At 45.3% G+C, this 18,073-nt stretch overlaps 1 protein-coding gene across 1 annotated transcript in view; it reads left to right on the top strand.

Annotated features, from left to right (window-relative positions):
• The window catches only part of LOC119970485 (solute carrier organic anion transporter family member 4C1-like), a 265,140-nt gene that overhangs the window by 112,413 nt on the left and 134,654 nt on the right, over positions 1–18,073 (top strand). The gene's annotated exons all lie outside the window — the stretch shown is intronic.

Genomic DNA, 18,073 nt, shown 5'->3' on the forward strand with positions numbered 1-18,073 from the left:
TTTTCATCTTTAGGTTTTATCCTTGAGTAAGATTCATCTTATCCCTCGCTCATAAATAAGTCTGTCAGGTTGAATGAATGCAAGCAAAGTTTATTTCTTAAAAACACATTCTGGTACATTCACACAAAATTAACTAGAAAATGCTTTTTCCGTGTCTCTCGAAATGTCCTTGAAACACCAACAACTATAAACAGAAACTTCAAGATAAAAGTGACTTCAGATTTATAAAATTATAAGTCATTTCAACAAAGGCCTTTTTGTTGAAATGTTTATTCCCCGACGGCTATAATTTTCACAAATCAGTTAGATGGATCACATTCTTAAGGGAATCCTTATCTGGGTTCCTGGGGGTCACCATCACCAACAGTCTGTCCTGGTTCACTCACGTTGATGCAACAGTCAAGAAAGCCCAACAATGTCTTTACTTCCTATGGAAGCTAAAGAAATTTGGCATGTCTGCTTCGACTCTCACAAACGTCTACAGATGTGCGACAGAGAGCATCCTATCCAGCTGCATCACAGCCTGGCATGGCAACAGCTCAGTCCAAGATCGCAAGAAACTGCAGAGTGTGGTGAACTCAGCCCAAAGCATCACACAAACCTGTTACCCCCACGTTGATTTTGTATACACCTCCCGCAGCCTCAGGAATGATGTGGAAATGCCGGCGTTGGACTGGGGTGAGCACAGTAAAAGGTCTTACAACACCAGGTTAAAGTCCAACAGATTTGTTTCAAACACTAGCTTTCGGAGCACTGCTCCTTTCTCAGGTGAATCGAGGAAGGAGCAGTGCTCTGAAAGCTAGTGTTTCAAACAAACCTGTTGGATTTTAACCTGGTGTTGTAAGACTTCTTACTGTGCCTCAGGAAGGCAGACATTATCAGAGACCCCTCCCACCCAGACATTGCCATCTTTCAGACCTTTCCATCAGGCAGAAGGTACAGAAGTCTGAAGACTCGCACATCCAGACATGGGAACAGCTTCTTCCCCACAGCTACAAGACTCCTCAATGACTCCCTCTCGGACTGATCTGTTCCCTGTAAGAACACTATTCACGATGCCCTATGCTGCTTTTGCTCATGTATTTGCTTTGTTTGCTTTATTTGGCCCCTTGTTCCGCACTGTAACCAATCACTGTTTTGTCGATGTACCATTTGTCAATGTTCTCTGTTGATTATTCTTGTGTCTACTATGTACGTACTGTGTACGTTCCTCGGCCACAGAAAAATACTTTTCACTGTACTTTGGTACATGTGACAATAAATCAAATCAAGTATGAGTGAAAGCTAGCTAGTAATATAAAGGAAGATAGGAAAAGATTTTTCAATATATAAAAGGTAAGAGAGAGGCAAAAATCAACATTGGACCACTAGAAAATGTGGCTGGAGAAGTAATAATAGGTAACAAAGAAATGGTGGACTAACTAAATAGTTACTTTGCATCAGTCTTCACAGTGGAAGATATCAGTGGGATGCCAGAGCTCCAGGAGAACCAGAGGGCAGAGGTGAGTGCAGTGACCATTACTAAGGAGAAGGTTCTGGGGAAACTGAAAGGTCTGAAGGTGGATAAATCACCTGGACCGGATGGACTATACCCCAGGGTTCGAAAAGTGATAGCTCAGGAGATTGTGGAGGCATTGGTGATGATCTTTCAAGAATCACTGGAGGCAGGAAGGGTCCCAGAGGACTGGATAGTGGTTCATGTAACACCACTTTTTAAGAAGGGAGGGAGGCTGAAGACGGGAAATTGTAGACCGGTTAGATTTTAGAGTCCATTATTAAAGATGAGATTGCGGAGTACTTGGAAGTGCATGATAAAATAGGATTGAGTCAGCATGGCTTCATCAAGGGGAGGTCATGTCTGACAAATCTGTTCGAGTTCTTTGAGGAAGTAACAAGGAAGTTAGACAAAGGAGAACCAGCGGATGTGATTTATTTAGATTTCCAGAAGGCCTTTGACAAGGTGCTGCATAGGAGACTGTTAAATAAGTTAAGAGCCCATGATGTCAAGGGTAAGATCCTGGCATGGATAGAGGATTGGCTGACTGGCAGAAGGCAGAGAGTGAGGAAAAAGGGGTCTTTTTCAGGATGGCAGCCGGTGACTAGTGGTGTACCTCAGGGGTCGGTCTGGGACCACAACTTTTCACAATATACATTAATGATCTGGAGAAAGGAACTGAAGACACTGTTGCTAAGTCTGCCGATGATACAAAGATCTGTGGAGGGGCAGGTAATATTGAGGAAGCAGGTGGGCTGCAGAAGGGCTTGGACAGGCTAGGAGAGTGGGCAAATAAGTGGCAGATAGAATACAATGTGGAAAAGTGTGAGGTTATGCACTTTGGAAGGAGAAATGGGGGTATAGACTTTTCTAAATGGAAAGATGCTTAGGAAATCAGAAGCACAAAGGAATTTGGCAGGCCTTGTTCACAATTCTCTTAAGGTTAACGTGCAGGTTCAGTTGGCAGTTAGGAAGGCAAATGCAATGTTAGCATTCATGTCGAGAGGGCTAGAAGACAAGACCAGGGATGTACTTCTGAGGCTGTATAAGGCTCTGGTCAGACCGCATTTGGAGTATTGTGAGCAGTTTTGGGCCCCGTATCTAAGGAAGGATTGCTGACCTTGGAAAGGGTCCAGAGGAGGTTCACAAGAATGATCCCTGGAATGAAGAGCTTGGCGTATGAGGAATGGTTGAGGACTCTGGGTCTGTACTCGTTGGAGTTTAGAAGGATGAGGGGGATCTTATTGAAACTTACAGGATACTGCGTGGTCTGGATAGAGTGCATGTGGAGAGGATGTTTCCACTTGTAGGAAAAACTCAAAGCAGAGTACACAATCTCAGGCTAAAGGGATGATCCTTTAAAACAGAGATGAGGAGAAATTTCTTCAGCCAGAGGGTGGTGAATCTGTGGACCTCTTTTCCGCAGAAGGCTGTGGAGGCCAAATCACTGACTGTCTTTAAGACAGAGATAGATAGGTTTTTGATCAATAAGGGGATCAGGGGTATGGGGAGAAGGCAGGAGAATGGGGATGAGAAAAATATCAGCCATGATTGAATGGTGGAGCAGACTTGATGGGCCGAGTGGCCTAATTCTGCCCCTTGTCTTATGGTATTATGGTTTCATTAGATATAGGAGCAGAATTAGGCCATTTGGCACATCGTGTCTGCTACGCCATTCAATCATGGCTGATCTCATCTGGCCTGAACTCCACTGTCCTGCCTGTTCTCCATAACCCTTCAACCCATTATCTATTAAAAATCTGTCTCCTTCCTCCTTAAATTTACTCTTCAATGAGGTTGCCTCTCATTCTTATAAACTCTTATCGAATCCAGGCCCAGTTTCCTCAATCTCTCTTCATATGTCAACCCCACCATCCAAGGATCAGTCTGGTGGACCTTCATTGCACTCCCTCTCTGACAAGCATAATCTTCCTGAGGTAAGGAGACCACAACTGTACCCCTGGTAGAGTATCACCAAGGTTCTATCCAACTATAGCAAGACCTTTTTACTTATGTACTCTAATCACCTTTCAATAAAAGTCAACATACCATTTGCCTTCCAAATTCCTTGCTGTACTTGCTTGACAGCTTTCAATGATGCATGATCCCTTTGGACATCAACACTTCACAGTTTCTCACCATTTAAGAAATATTCTGCATTTGTGTTTTTCCTACCAAAGTGGGAAATTACATTTTCCTACATTATATCCCGTCTGCCATGTTCTTGCTCACTCACTTAGCTTGTCTAAATCCTCTTGAAAACTTTTTGAATCCTCCTCACATCTGCCATTCCCGCCTACCTTTGTGTCATCAGCAAACTTGGGAATATTACATTTGGTCCCCACCACCAAATCATTGACATAGATTGTGGGGACCAAACACTGACTCTTGCGGTACCCCACTTGTCACAGCCTACCAATTTGAAATTGGCCCAATTATTGCTGTTACTCATTTTTCTGTCTGTTAACCAATTTTTAATTCATGCCACTATGTTATCCCCAATCCCATGTACCATAAGCTTTTTTTTACTAACCCTTTGTGTGAGACCTGATGGAAAGCTTTCAGAAAATCCACATCCACTGGTTCCCCCTTATCTATTCTACTAATCACACCCTCAAAAACTCGAACAGATTCCCAAACAGCCAAGCCCGGCTTTTAAGAATGCTGCCGTGGCTAGTCCCCAATTGGTTGCGGCATTTGAGGGGGCGGGCGGCATGAGGCTGGCTGTGTGCTGGTCACTGCGTGTGCGCGCGAGGGTGGGGGGGGGGAACAGGGGCTGACAGGTGCGTGCAATGCAAACAGTGGTGGCCCCAGCTTGAGGCTCTGCTCTGGTGCTCGTCCCATGCGTGCTGCTCGGCTTGTCCCCCGCCGCTGATCAGCAGTATGCACCCTGTGGCTCCGTGGTCAAGCTGTTCAACGGCTGGCACAATGTCCGCTTGCACTCCCACAACGTGAAGTCTGGTCGGGAAGTGGTCAGCAGTCTGTGACTGGGGTGAATGCAGCTACTGGGCAGTGAGAGGGAAGCCAGGCCAGGTTTGTCGACTAGAAATACCGATCAAACGAGGCCAGTCAATAGGGCTGACCGATGCCAACACTGGAAGAACCCTACAATCATCACTTTATGTTGCCACTCTCTGAAATCCAGGAAGTAAGTGCTTTTGGTGAAAATGGAGAAGATGATTTAGATGTTTGGATATTGCAATGCAGTGAAAACAGTAAGAAATATTGTGACATTGTGTGTGTTTGACAAGTTACTTCATCTCGACTAAAGTCATAGTTTCTAAAGTAAAAACAAATTGTACTTTTTTCTATTCTTGTTTAAATTTCAAAAGAAATGGGAATACATTTAAAACAAACGTTTGTGTGTAAATGCAAGAATGCACATGTTCATCTGAAATTGTTTTAATTTTCAGCATTAAAAAGTCATAAACTTGGAAAATTCAGGTATTGGAAATAAAGTTTTAAAGTAAAAAAAGAATGCTGGCCGCGACCGGCCTTTGAATATGACGATGGAGTCTTTCTGCCAGAGGTAGCGGTAGAGAGTAGCTCACGCACCCAGCACGAACAGTGGCACCATGTGTCCTGTATGTCCATGCTTTGAGCGCAAAATCATGGAGGAGAGATTCCTCCATTTTGTAGCTGCCAGCAAGCAAGCTACAGGACTGTGTGAAGAACTGAAGATGGATTATTTTGTAATAAAGAAGAGAGGGTCAGGGACACAAACGGGTCAGGATATCACAATTGAACCTGCTAGAGGGAGCTTAACAGGAGAGTCCACGACAGGACAAAGCAGTGTTGGTGTGAGCTGTATCCAGAGCTCCAGGGCCTCTGGTGAACAAAGAATTAAGAAGAAATTGAAATTGGGAACAAAGCAGTATAAAGATGATTTCTTGAGGTATGGCTTTAATTGTGCCAATGTAAATCAGAATGCAAAGCCCATGTGTACATATATGCAGGGAACATAGAACATAGAACAGTACAGCACAGAACAGGCCCTTCGGCCCTCGATGTTGTGCCGAGCAATGATCACCCTACTCAAACCCACGTATCCACCCTATACCCGTAACCCAACAACCCCCCCTTAACCTTACTTTTTTTTAGGACACTACGGGCAATTTAGCATGGCCAATCCACCTAACCCGCACATCTTTGGACTGTGGGAGGAAACCGGAGCACCCGGAGGAAACCCACGCACACACGGGGAGGACGTGCAGACTCCACACAGACAGTGACCCAGCCGGGAATCGAACCTGGGACCCTGGAGCTGTGAAGCATTTATGCTAACCACCATGCTACCATGCTGCCACAACATTGGCAAAGTATTGGCAAATTAAGTTTATAACACTCAAATCTTCAAAGGCATTTGAAGACTAAGCATGGCGAGTTTGGGGACAAACCTCTTGATATTTTTCAAAGCACGCAGCAAGAACTTAAATCGTCAGCTGAAGCGCTCAGCAGAAATGTAACATTGAATGACAAAGCAAGTGAGATCATGAGGATCAAGCAGACCCACCTGCCGCATTAAAGGTCAGCGATAATGGTGTATTGCACACCTGATAAGAGACCGGTCCTGCCTGGCAAAGGATAAGACTGGAGATCCACTGGGCACCGTAGAACAAACAGCGAGTCACCTGGCACAAAGTGCCTGGAAGGTCGGCGTCGAATTGGGCAATGTCCTTGCTACTCCTCGTTGTGGCGCACTTTCGCATCTTTGTCTGGAAAAATCATACTAAGATGGGTATGATGTCTCTGGCCCATCAGAAATTCCGCAAGGGCTATGCCAGTCACTGCGTGAGGAGTGGTTCTGTAGCAAAACAAGAAACAAGCCAGCCTAGTGTCCATCGATCCAGAAGACTGTTTCTTGAGGCCCCCTTTAAATGTGCACGACTCACTCTGCCAAACCATTAGAAGCCAGGTGATAGAGGGCGGTACGAATGTGCCGCATCCAATTTGCCTTCAGAAACCCGGGGAATTCCTCACTTGTGAAAGGAGTGCCATTATCTGTGACAAGTACTTCATGCATGCAAAACGATGAACTTAACTTCTCAATGGTTTCCCAGACTTGGTTCCCGCCACCTTGTGCACTTCAAACCACTTCGAATAAGTATCAACCAACAAGAGGAAACGGACCCCTGAAAGGACCAGCAATGTCAGCATGCAATTGCACCCATGGCTCGCCTGGTCATTTGCAATGATGTAGGGGTGCAGTCGGCGGGATGCTCTTGGCAAACAGCATTGTTGGGCCATCTTCTCAACACCTGGCATCAAGGCCTGGCAACCATACGTTACTGCGTGCCAGAAGTCCTATTTTGGACATGTCTGGATGTCCATTGTGGAGGTCTTTCAAGATTAACTTCTGCCCTTTCTCTGATGCGACTATGCGTATACCCCATAGCAGGAGACCATTCTCTACACCAAACTCAGACAGCTTGAAGGAAAATGCCCTGAACTTGCCTGGGAGCTGTCAATGCTGTCCACTGTACAAACCCATGTGCCGAACTTTAGATAGGGTCCATCTGGGTCCACTCATGGCTCCATGACAAAGAGTCCATGAAATTCAGAGTCGCAACTACCTCGACAAGCAGTCAGTCAACAAAGCTAAGCAGCTCAGTGCATCGGCATTCACGATTTGAGTCCACAGCCTATGTTCGAAGAAATACTCGTAGGTGGCTAATAGGGCCCAGTGCTGGATTTATGCAGAGACAATGGATGAAATTGCCTCATCCTCCTTGAAAAGCTCGAGCAAAGGCTTATGGTCTGTAACAATAATGAAGTGGTGGCCGTTGACCTATTGTGAAAATGTTTCACCTCGAAGACCACTGCCAGACTTTCCTTCTCAATTTATCTGTGGACAGAACGGCCGCAATAACATCGGGAGAAGCATCACATGTGATGTGTAATGGTTTGGCGGGATCGTAATGGGTCAGTAACCCGGAAGATGAAAACTGCTTCTTCACCCGCCGAGAAGCGAACCTGCAGGGGAGGCCTGCTGGATTGAGCGATCTTCTCCGCGACAGAATGCAAACCGTCGCGGTCCACCCGATAGCCGAGGTAGATCATCTCCCTCGCATGAAATACACACTTTGCGTGTCATAAGTGGGCACCAGCCTCAGAGAATCTCTTTAATGCAGCCTCAGGTTGTCAAAGTGTTCTTTCTCAGAGGACCCTGTGTCCCGCACTGCAACCTTAATGGGGGCCACTCGGGGAAGCTACGCAATGCAACTGCATGCAGTCATCTTCCTCATCTGGCTCAACCAAATGGAAATCACGGGCCGTGGGCTGACGTCTTCTCCCGGGGCATCTGGACCTTTGGTTTACTCATGGCCTGCGTTAATGCCGGGGCTGGTGACCACAAACCCCACATCGACTGGGCTCCCTGCTTTGGACTCCGGGGAAGGCTCTTCCTTCGGTCACCGGGATGGTCCAGGATTAAGGTGATGGTCCGGGGAGGAGCCCCTCGATGGGAGGGAGTGCACCCAAGACAGTCACCTCCATCCGTATATCTCCTGTACCCCACGATCTGCGCTTTCCTGGGACAGCGTAATTTGGATGGCCAGTTGCAAGGTCAGGGAAGATTTGGCTAGCAGTTTCTTTTGAGAGGTCGCATTGTTAATGCTGCAAACCAAGTGGCCATGCAGCATTTCAGACAGGGTGGCGCAGAATTCCGTAATTTTACTGAAATTAGAGATGAATCTGCACTGTGGCTAGAGAATCTAGTTCAATCTAGAGAATTTGCTGGTTAGAGAATCTAGTTCAAACTAGCTACCTAATTAACTATCTGCTCTTCTGTAGGGAGCTTATTTTTCCCTCACTAAGGTGGAAAGAAACTTCACTTTACAGTAAATTGTAGTTAAATGCTGATGACAAACTAGACTAGACTAGATTTTAGAAAGTGATTAACCCTAAAAATTGACCCTTAGAATTCACACTCACCAAATCCCCAAGCTCACACTCTGGACTAGCTGTCTTCTTCGCAGTTCCTCAGCGTTGAAGATGACTTGCTTCCACTAGACAGAGGTAGATTCTTCAGTGGCTGAGTGGTTGAATCCTGGATCCAGAGACTCTGCCACAGGTTTGGCAGGTGGTGTTTGATGAGCTGGATGGGACGCTGTAGATTCTGTGCTCTCTTTCCGCTATTTACACATGGCCTCCGCATGCAGCACCCTACGATCTTGAGGTGATTGGTGCCTATGTGGATGCTTTTTCTCCAGTTTGTATGTTCTCAGGTGTCGGTGGATATTTAGGGAGGCTTTCAGAATGTCCTTGTAGCGTTTCCTCTGCACTCCTAATGATTGATTGCCATTGCGAAGCTCAGATTGGATCACTTGTTTTGTGAGTCTTGTGTTGAGCATGTGGGCAATGTAGTCAGCCAATCGCAGCTAATTGAGCGTGACCAGTGCCTCGATACTGGGGATATTGGCCTGGGCGGGGACGGTCATGTTGGCACGCCTGACCTGCCAGTGGATTTGCAGGATTTTGCAGAGGCAATGTTGGTGATATCTCTCCAAGAATTTGAGGTGTCTGCTGTCCACTGCCCATGTTTCTCAATGACCAGTTGCAGTCTTCAATACTGATTGATGTACTGGTCAACTTACCTGAATGCAATGGGAGCGCGATGATCATTTGCTGTAGTAAACAAATCAGGAGATAGCAAATATTACCATTTATTTAAGAAGCTAATAATTGCTGACAAAATTAAATTAGCACAAAAAATAAATAAAATGAAGTTTGAAAGTAATTTGCCATCTTTGACTTTTGTAAAGCAATATTTCAGCTTACACTCCGAATTTTACCATTGGATGCACAAGGACTAACGATGCTGCCTATTTGGTCTTCCTCCTCCACCATCTGGGTCCTCCCGCTTTGCTAATTTTACAAATTATGTCAATTACTTATTATAATTGAATTTCCTATTCTGCCCCTCCTCCTGACGAGACATTTAATCTTGACAACCCAGTTCCATTTGAGACAAAGAAAGGACAAGTGCTGCGAGGAAAAGTGAAACAAATGAAAGTCAGGATAATTGAGATTAATTTTGTAAGCCCCACCATACCGGTTTCCAAAATTAAAAGTCAAGCAGGCAGCAGATACAACGAAAAGAAAAACTGTGATAAACTGACAAAACCTTATTAACATTAGAAAACCCTGATAGTATCATAGAATTTACAGTGCAGAAGGAGGCCATTTGTAGCTTAGAAGTAAATGCACTGTTATTATGTGTGGTAATGAACAATGCAAGTCTGAGATTCAATTCCTTGCATGTGCTGAGTTAGATGATCTCAGCTGAGGTAGAAGTAGGGGCACTGCTCTGTGCACAAGAAGGTGCCGGTGGGGGGGGGGGGGGGGGGGGGGGGGAAACAAACAACCAGAGTTTCCATTCCTGCTCACTATGCAATGGCTTGTGCTGGAGAGTACAGATGAGCAGTTATCCAGTGAGTGTAGGATCAAGCTCAGCTTTCAAACTACCTGCTACCATTCAATGTCACGGTTCACACATTTATGAACAATTGAACAACTACAGGTCTTTTGGAATCATATATGGAGACTTCAATAAAGAGTACGGAGAGAGACGAGACTTCAATAAAGAGCATGGAGAGAGGTGAGTCTTCAATAAACAGCATGGAGAGAGAGAGGGGCGAGACTTCAGTAAAGAGCACGGAGAGAGGGGTGAGACTTCAGTAAAGAGGGCGGAGAGAGAGGGGCGATTTTTCAGTAAAGAACGCGGAGAGAGAGAGGACAAGACTTCAGTAAAGAGCACGGAGAGAGAGAGGGCGAGACTTCAGTAAAGAGCACGGAGAGAGAGAGGGCGAGACTTCAGTAAAGAGCGCGGAGAAAGAGAAGGTGAGACGTCAGTAAAGAGCGCTATCGGGTAAGAGAGCTGTTTGTTTCAAAATTGAAAAAACCCGGTAAAGTGATGTCACAAGAAACTGTGACCTGATTGGCTGAAAGGCAGACTGGGCTAAATTTGAATATCTGGAGTTACAGATTTAAATACCAGTTTTGATTTGACTTAGATTAGCATTTTTAAGTTGATTTGAATTCCTATTTTTAAATTTGACTTATATAACTAATTTGGGTGGATTTAAATTACTATTTTTAAGTTGATGTAAATTACTTTTTTAATTTCAATGAAATAACTATTTTTAATTTGTTGTCAGATTAAGAGGGATACATTTTAGAAAACTAATTAAATAGTATATGGGGATTGGATTTAATCTGACACAAAAACATCTTTCTAAAGTTTAATTTCAAAGGTTTAATTTAAAGGAATAATTCTTGGCAGGACAGCTCCAAGGCGTGGCCTGCTCCTCTTGCTCCATGTGGCAGGCTAGGGACAGTTCCAGTCCCCAGGGTCAGCATGTGTTCAGGAAGTGTCTCCATTTACTGCTTCTGGAAGCTCGAGTTTCAGAGCTGGAGCGGCGGCCGGAGACACTGTGGAGCATCCGCGAGTCGGAGAGTATCGTGGATAGCACGTAAAGAGAGGTGGTCACACCGCAGGCTCCGCAGGCAGGAAGGGAATGGGTGACCACCAGACAGAGCTAGAGAGCGAGTCAGGTAATGTCCTGTGGCCATTCCCCTGCAGAACAGATATACCGTTTTGGATACTATTGAGGGGAATGGCCTCTCAGGGGAAAACAGCAACAGCCAAACTCGTGGAACGACGGTTGGTTCTGCTGCAGAGGGGAGAAGTAATAAGTGTGACAGTGCAATAGTGTAGGGGATTCACTTGTAAGGGGAATAGACAGGTGTTTCTGTGACCGCAAAAGAGACTCCAGATTGGTATGTTGCCTCCCTGGTGCTAGGGTCAAGGATGTTTCGGAACAGGTACAGGACATTCTGGAGGGGGAGGGTGAACAGCCAGTGGTTGTGATACACATCGGTACAAACGACATAGTTTAAAAAAGGCATGAGGGCCTAAAAGCAGAATACAGGGAGCTAGGAAGGAAGTTAAGAAATCGGACCTCGAAGGTAGTGATCTCAGGATTACTACCGGTGTCACGTGATGTCAGAGTAGAAATGACAGGATATATAGGATGAATACGTGGCTGAAGAGATGGTGTCAGGGGGAGGGTTTCAGATTTCTGGGGCATTGGGACCGGTTCTGGGGGAGGTGGGACCTGTACAAACTGGACGGGTTACACCTGGCCAGGACTGGAACTGATGTCCTCGGGGGGGCTATTTGCTCGAGCAGCTGGGGAAGGTTTAAACTAAAATGCCATGGGGATGGGAACCTACTCAGAGTCAGAGAAAGATGGAGCAAGGACAAAAGCAAAAGGTAGAAAAGTGAATAAGAAAAGAGATAGCTGGAGAAACTAAGGACAAATTCAAACAGGGCAGTAGAGAAAAATATTGGGAGCAAGACAAGCATTGTGAAAAAGACAAACTTAAAGGCTCTGTGCCTTAATGCACGGAGCATTTGCAATAAAGTGGATGAACTAATCTCGCAGATAGATATAAATGGGTATGATATAATTGGGAGTATGGAGACATGGCTGCAGGGTGAACAGGGATGGGGACTAAATGTCCAGGGTTCTGAGTATTTAGGAAGGACAGGCATAAAAGAAAAGATGGTGGTGTGGCACTGCTGGTGAAGGAGGAAATTATAACAAAGTGAGAAAGGATATTAGCTCTGACAATGTGGAATCTGTATGGGTAGAGTTGAGAAATACCAGGGGACAAAAAATATTAGTGGGTGTCATATATAGACCCCCAAACTGCACTGGTGAGGTTGGGAATGGCATTAAACAAGAAATTAGAGATGCATGTGATAAGGGAATATTGGTGATCATGGGTGATTTTAATCTTCACATAGATTGGGCAATCAAATTAGCCACAATGACGTAGAGGAGGAATTCCTGGATTGTATATGGGATGGCTTTCTTAACCAATATGTGGAGGAACCAACTAAAGAGCAGGCCATGTTAGACTGGGTACTGTGTAATGAGAAGGGAATTATTGCCAATCTGGCTGTACGAGACCCCTTGCGGATGAGCAACCATAACATGATAGAATTTTTTGTCAAGATGGAGAGTGAAGTAGTTACTTTGGTGACTAGGGTGCTGAATCTTAATAAAGGGAACTATGAGGATATGAGGCGTGAGTTTGCCTTGTTAGATTGGGGAGAGTTACTTAAAGGGCTGACAGTGGATAGACAATGGCAAACATTCAAGGAACGCATGGACGAACTACAGCAACTGTTCATTCCTGTCTGGCACAAAAGCAAAGGGGGTAAGAGGACCAATCCATGGCTTACAAAGGAAATTAGAAGTAGTATCCGATACAAGGAAGAAGCATACAAATTGGCCAGGAAAAATAATAGGTCTGAGGATTGGGGGCAGTTTCGAATTCAGCAAAGAAGGACGAAGGGATTGATTAAGAAGGGGAAAGTACAGTATGAAAGGAAGCTTGCAGGAACATAAAGACTGACACTAAGAGTTTCTACAGATATGTGAAGAGAAAGAGATTGGCAAAGAGAAATGTAGGCCTCTGCAGACAGAAACAGGGCAATGCAGAATAAGGGACAAAGCAATGGCTGAGCAATTAAATACATACTTTGGTTCTGTCTTCACAAATCAGGACACAAATCAAATACCAGAAATGTTGGAGAATGAAAGGTTTAGTGAAAGGGAAGAACTGAGGGAGATCAACATTAGTAGAGGAATGGTGCTGGGAAAACTGGTGGGATTGAAGGTGGATAAATCCCGAGGGCCTGGGAATCTGCATCCCAGAGTGCTTAAGGAGGTGGCTCTGGAAATAGTGGATGCATTGGTGGTCATCTTCCGGGATTCTATAGACTCTGGAACTGTCCCTGCAGATTGGACGGTAGCTCACGTCACTCCGATATTCAAAAAGGGAGATAGAGAGAAAGCAGCGAATTATAGACCAGTAAGCCTAACATCGGTAGTGGGGAAAATCCGTGAATCCATTATCAAGGACTTTATAGCGGAACATTTAGAAAGCAGTGGCGGGATCAGTCAGAGTCAGCATGGATTTATGAAGGGAAAATCATGCTTGACAAATCTGTTGGAATTCTTTGAAGATGTAACCAGTATAGTTGACAAGGGGGAGCAAGTCGATATGGTATATTTGGACTTGATAAAGTCCCGCATAAGAGATTATTGTGCAAAGTTAAATCACATGGGATTGGGGAAATGTATTGAGGTGGATAGAAAACTGGTTGGCAGAGAGGAAACAAAGAGTAGGGATTAATGGGTCCTTTTCAAATTGGCAGGTAGTAACCAATGGGGTACCACAGGGATCAGTGCTGGGACCCCAGCTATTCACAATATATATTAATGATTTGGATGAGGGAACAAAATGTAACATCTAAAAGTTTGCAGATTATACCAAATTAGGGGGGAGGGTGGATTGTGACGAGGATGCAGGGAGCCAACAGCAAGATCTGGACAGGTTGGGCAAGTGGGCAAACCAGTGGCAGATGCAATATAATTTGGATAAGTGTGAGGTTATTCATTTTGGAAGCAAAAACAGGAAAGCAGATTACTACCTGAATGGTTGTAAATTGGGAGAGGAGAGTGTGCAGCGGGACCTGGGTGTCCTTGTGCACCATTCGCTGAAGGTAAGCATGCAGGTGCAGCAGGCGGTAAAGAAGACTAATGGATTGTTGCATGAGGTTTTGAGTATAGAAGCAGGGATGTGTTGCTGCAATTGTACAGTGCTTTGGTGAGGCCACACTTGGAGTATTGTGTGCAGTTTTGGTCTCCTCTGAACAAGGGTGTTCTTCCTCGAGGGAGTGCAGCGAAGGTTTACCAGACTGATTCCAGGGATGGCGAGACTGTCACGTGAGGAGAGATTGACTAGGTTGGGATTGTTCTCGCTGGAGTTCAGAAGAATGAGGGGGGATCTCATAGACACTTAAAAAATTCTAACAGGACTGGACAGGGTAGATGCAGGGAAGATGTTACCAATGATAGGTGTGTCCAGAACTAGGGGTCACAGCCTGAGGATTCAGGGTAAACCATTTCGGACAGAGATAAGGAGACACTTCTTCACACAAAGAGTGGTGAGTCTGTGGAATTCATTACCACCGGAAGTAGTTGATGCTAAAACTTTGAATATATCCAAGAGGCGGCTTGATATAGCACTTGGAGAGAATGGGATCAAAGGCTATGGGGAGAAAGCAGGATTAGGCTATTGAGTTGGATGATCAGCCATGATCGTGATGAATGGCAGAGCAGGCTCAAAGGGCCAAAATGCCTCCTCCTGCTCCTATCTTCTATGGATCTATGTATCTATAGTTTGGTTAGAGTTTGTAGCAGGAAGGCATTTGGGGCTGTAAGGGCTAATGTGGGAGTGCAGAAACAGCACCACCCACATAATGAATAATAGAATCCCTGCATTACAGAAGCAGGCCATTTGGCCCAACGAGTTTGCACCGACCCTTTGAAAGAGCATCCTACCCAGGCCCATTCTCCTACCAATCCCACCCTATCCCTGGATACTAAGGGGAAATTTAACATGGTCAATCCACCTAGCCTGCACATCTTAGGACTAGAACATAGAACAGAGAACATTACAGCGCAGTACAGGCCCTTCGGCCCTCGATGGTGCGCCGACCTGTGAAAGAGCATCCTACCCAGGCCCATTCTCTTACCAATCCCACCCTATTCCTGGATACTAAAGCCCATCTACACTATTCCCTCATCATCCATATGTTTATTCAATGACCATTTAAATGCCCTTAATGTTGGAGAGTCCACTACTGTTGCAGGCAGGGCATTCCACGCCCTTACTACTCTCTGAGTAAAGAACCTACCTCTGACATCTGTCATGTATCTATCTCCCCTCAATTTAAAGCTATGACCCCTTGTGCTAGCCATTACCATCCAAGGAAAAAGGCTCTCACTGTCCACCCTGTCGAATCCTCTGATCATCTTGTATGCCTCAATTAAGTCACCTCTTAACCTTCTTCTCTCTAACGAAAACAACCTGGAGTCCCTCAGCCTTTCCTCATAAGATCTTCCCTCCATATCAGGCAACATCCTGGTAAATCTCCTCTGCACCCTTTCCAATGCTTCCACATCCTTCCTATAATGTGGTGACCAGAACTGCACGCAATACTCCAAATGCGGCCGCACCATAGTTTTGTACAGCTGCAACATGACCTCATGGCTCCGAAACTCAATGCCTCTACCAATAAAAGCTAACACATCGTACACCTTCTTAACAATCCTATCAACCTGGGTGGCAACTTTCAGGGATCTATGTACACGGACACCGAGATCTCTCTGCTCATCCACACTACCAAGAATTTTACCATTAGCCCAGTACTCTGTCTTCCTGTTACTCCTTCCAAAATGAATCACCTCACTCTTTTCTGCATTAAACTCCATTTGTCACCTCTCAGCCCAGCACTGCAGCTTATCTATGTCCCTCTGTAACCTGTAACATCCTTCGCACTGTCCACAACTCCACCGACTTTAGTGTCATCTGCAAATTTACTCATCCATCCTCCTACGCCCTCCTCCAGGTCATTTATAAAAATGACAAACAGCAGTGCCCCAATACAGATCCTTGTGGTACACCACTAGTAACTGAACTCCAGGCTGAACATTTGCCATCAACCACCACCCTCTGTCTTCTTCCAGCGAGCCAATTTCTGATCCAAACTGCTAAATCACCCTGAATCCCATGCCTCCGTATTTTCTGCAATAGCCTACCTTGGGGAACCTTATCAAACGCTTTACTGAAATCCATATACACCACATCAACTGTTTTACCCTCGTCCACCTGTTTGGTCACCTTCTCAAAGAACTCAGTAAGGTTTGTGAGGCACGACCTACCTTTCACAAAACCGTGTTGACTATCCCGAATCAAATTATTCCTTTCTAGATGATTATAAATCCTATCTCTTATAAACCTTTCCAAGACTTTGCCCACAACAAAATTAAGGCTCACTGCCCTATAGTTACCGGGGTTGTCTCTACTTCCCTTCTTGAACAAGGGGACAACATTTGCTATCCTCCAGTCTTCTGGCACTGTTCCTGAAACAATGACGACATAAAGATCAAAGCCAAAGGCTGAGCAATCTCCTCCCTAGCTTCCCAGAGAATCAGAGGATAAATCCCATCCGGCCCAGGGGACTTATCTATTTTCACACTTTCCAGAATTGCTAACACCTCCTCCTTATGAACCTCAAGCCCTTCTAGTCTAGTAGTCTGTATCTCGGTATTCTCCTCGACAACATTGTCTTTTTCCTGTGTTAATACTGACGAGAAATATTCATTTAGCACCTCTCCTATCTCCTTGGACTCCACGCACAACTTCTCACTACTGTCCTTGACTGGCCCTACTCTTACCCTAGTCATTCTTTTATTCCTGACATATCTATAGAAAGCTTTAGGGTTATCCTTGATCCTACCTGCCAAAGACTTATCATGTCCCCTCCTGGCTCTTAGCTCTCTCTTTAGGTCCTTCTTAGCTAATTTGTAACTCTTGAGTGCCCTAACTGAACCTTCACGTCTCATCTTTACATAAACCTCCTTCTTCCTCTTGACAAGTGCTTCAACTACTTTAGTAAACCATGGTTCCCTTGCTCGACCACTTCCTCCCTGCCTGACAGGTACATACTTATCAAGGACACGCAGTAGCTGTTCCTTGAACGAGCTCCGCATTTCAATTGTGCCCATCCCCTGCAGTTTCCTTCCCCATCCGATGCATCCTAAGTCTTGCCTCATCGCATCATAATTGCCTTTCCCCCAGCTATAGCTCTTGCCCTGCGGTATATACCTATCCCTCTCCATCGCTAAAGTAAATGTAACTGAATTCTGGTCACTATCACCAAAGTGCTCACCAACCACCAAATCTAGCACCTGTCCTGGTTCATTACCCAGTACCAAATCCAATGTGGCCTCGCCTCTTGTTGGCCTATCTACATACTGTGTCAGGAAACCCTCCTGCACACATTGGACAAAAATGGACCCATCTAAAGTGCTCGATCTATAGCCAGTCAATATTTGTTAAGTTAAAGTCCCCCATAACAACTACCCTGTTTACTTTCGCTCCTATCCAGAATCATCTTTGCAATCCTTTCCTCTACATCTCTGGAACTTTTCGGAGGCCTATAGAAAACTCCCATCAGGGTGACCTCCTTTCCTGTTTCTAACCTCAGCCCATACTCCCTCAGTAGCCAAGTCCTCATCAAACGTCCTTTCTGCCACCATAATACTGTCCTTGACTAACAAATACACCCCTCCCCATCTTTTAACACCTTCCCTGAGCTCACTAAAATACCTAAACTCCGGCACGTGCAACAACCATTCCTGTCCCTGCTCTAGCCATGTCTCCGAAATGGCCACAACATCGAAGTCCCAGGTACCAACCCATGCTGCAAATTCACCCACCTTATTCCGGATGCTCCTGGCGTTGAAGTAGACACACTTTAAAAACCACCTTCCTGCCTGCCGGTACACTCCTGCAACCTTGAAATCTTGCTCATGACCTCACTACTCTCAACCTCCTGTATACTGGAGCTTCAATTTAGGTTCCCAACCCCATGCTGAATCAGTTTAAACCCTCCCGAAGAGCATTAGCAAATTCTCTCTCCCCCTCCCCCCT

Source organism: Scyliorhinus canicula, chromosome 8 (assembly GCF_902713615.1).
Source record: "Scyliorhinus canicula chromosome 8, sScyCan1.1, whole genome shotgun sequence".
Lineage (NCBI taxonomy): Eukaryota > Metazoa > Chordata > Chondrichthyes > Carcharhiniformes > Scyliorhinidae > Scyliorhinus > Scyliorhinus canicula.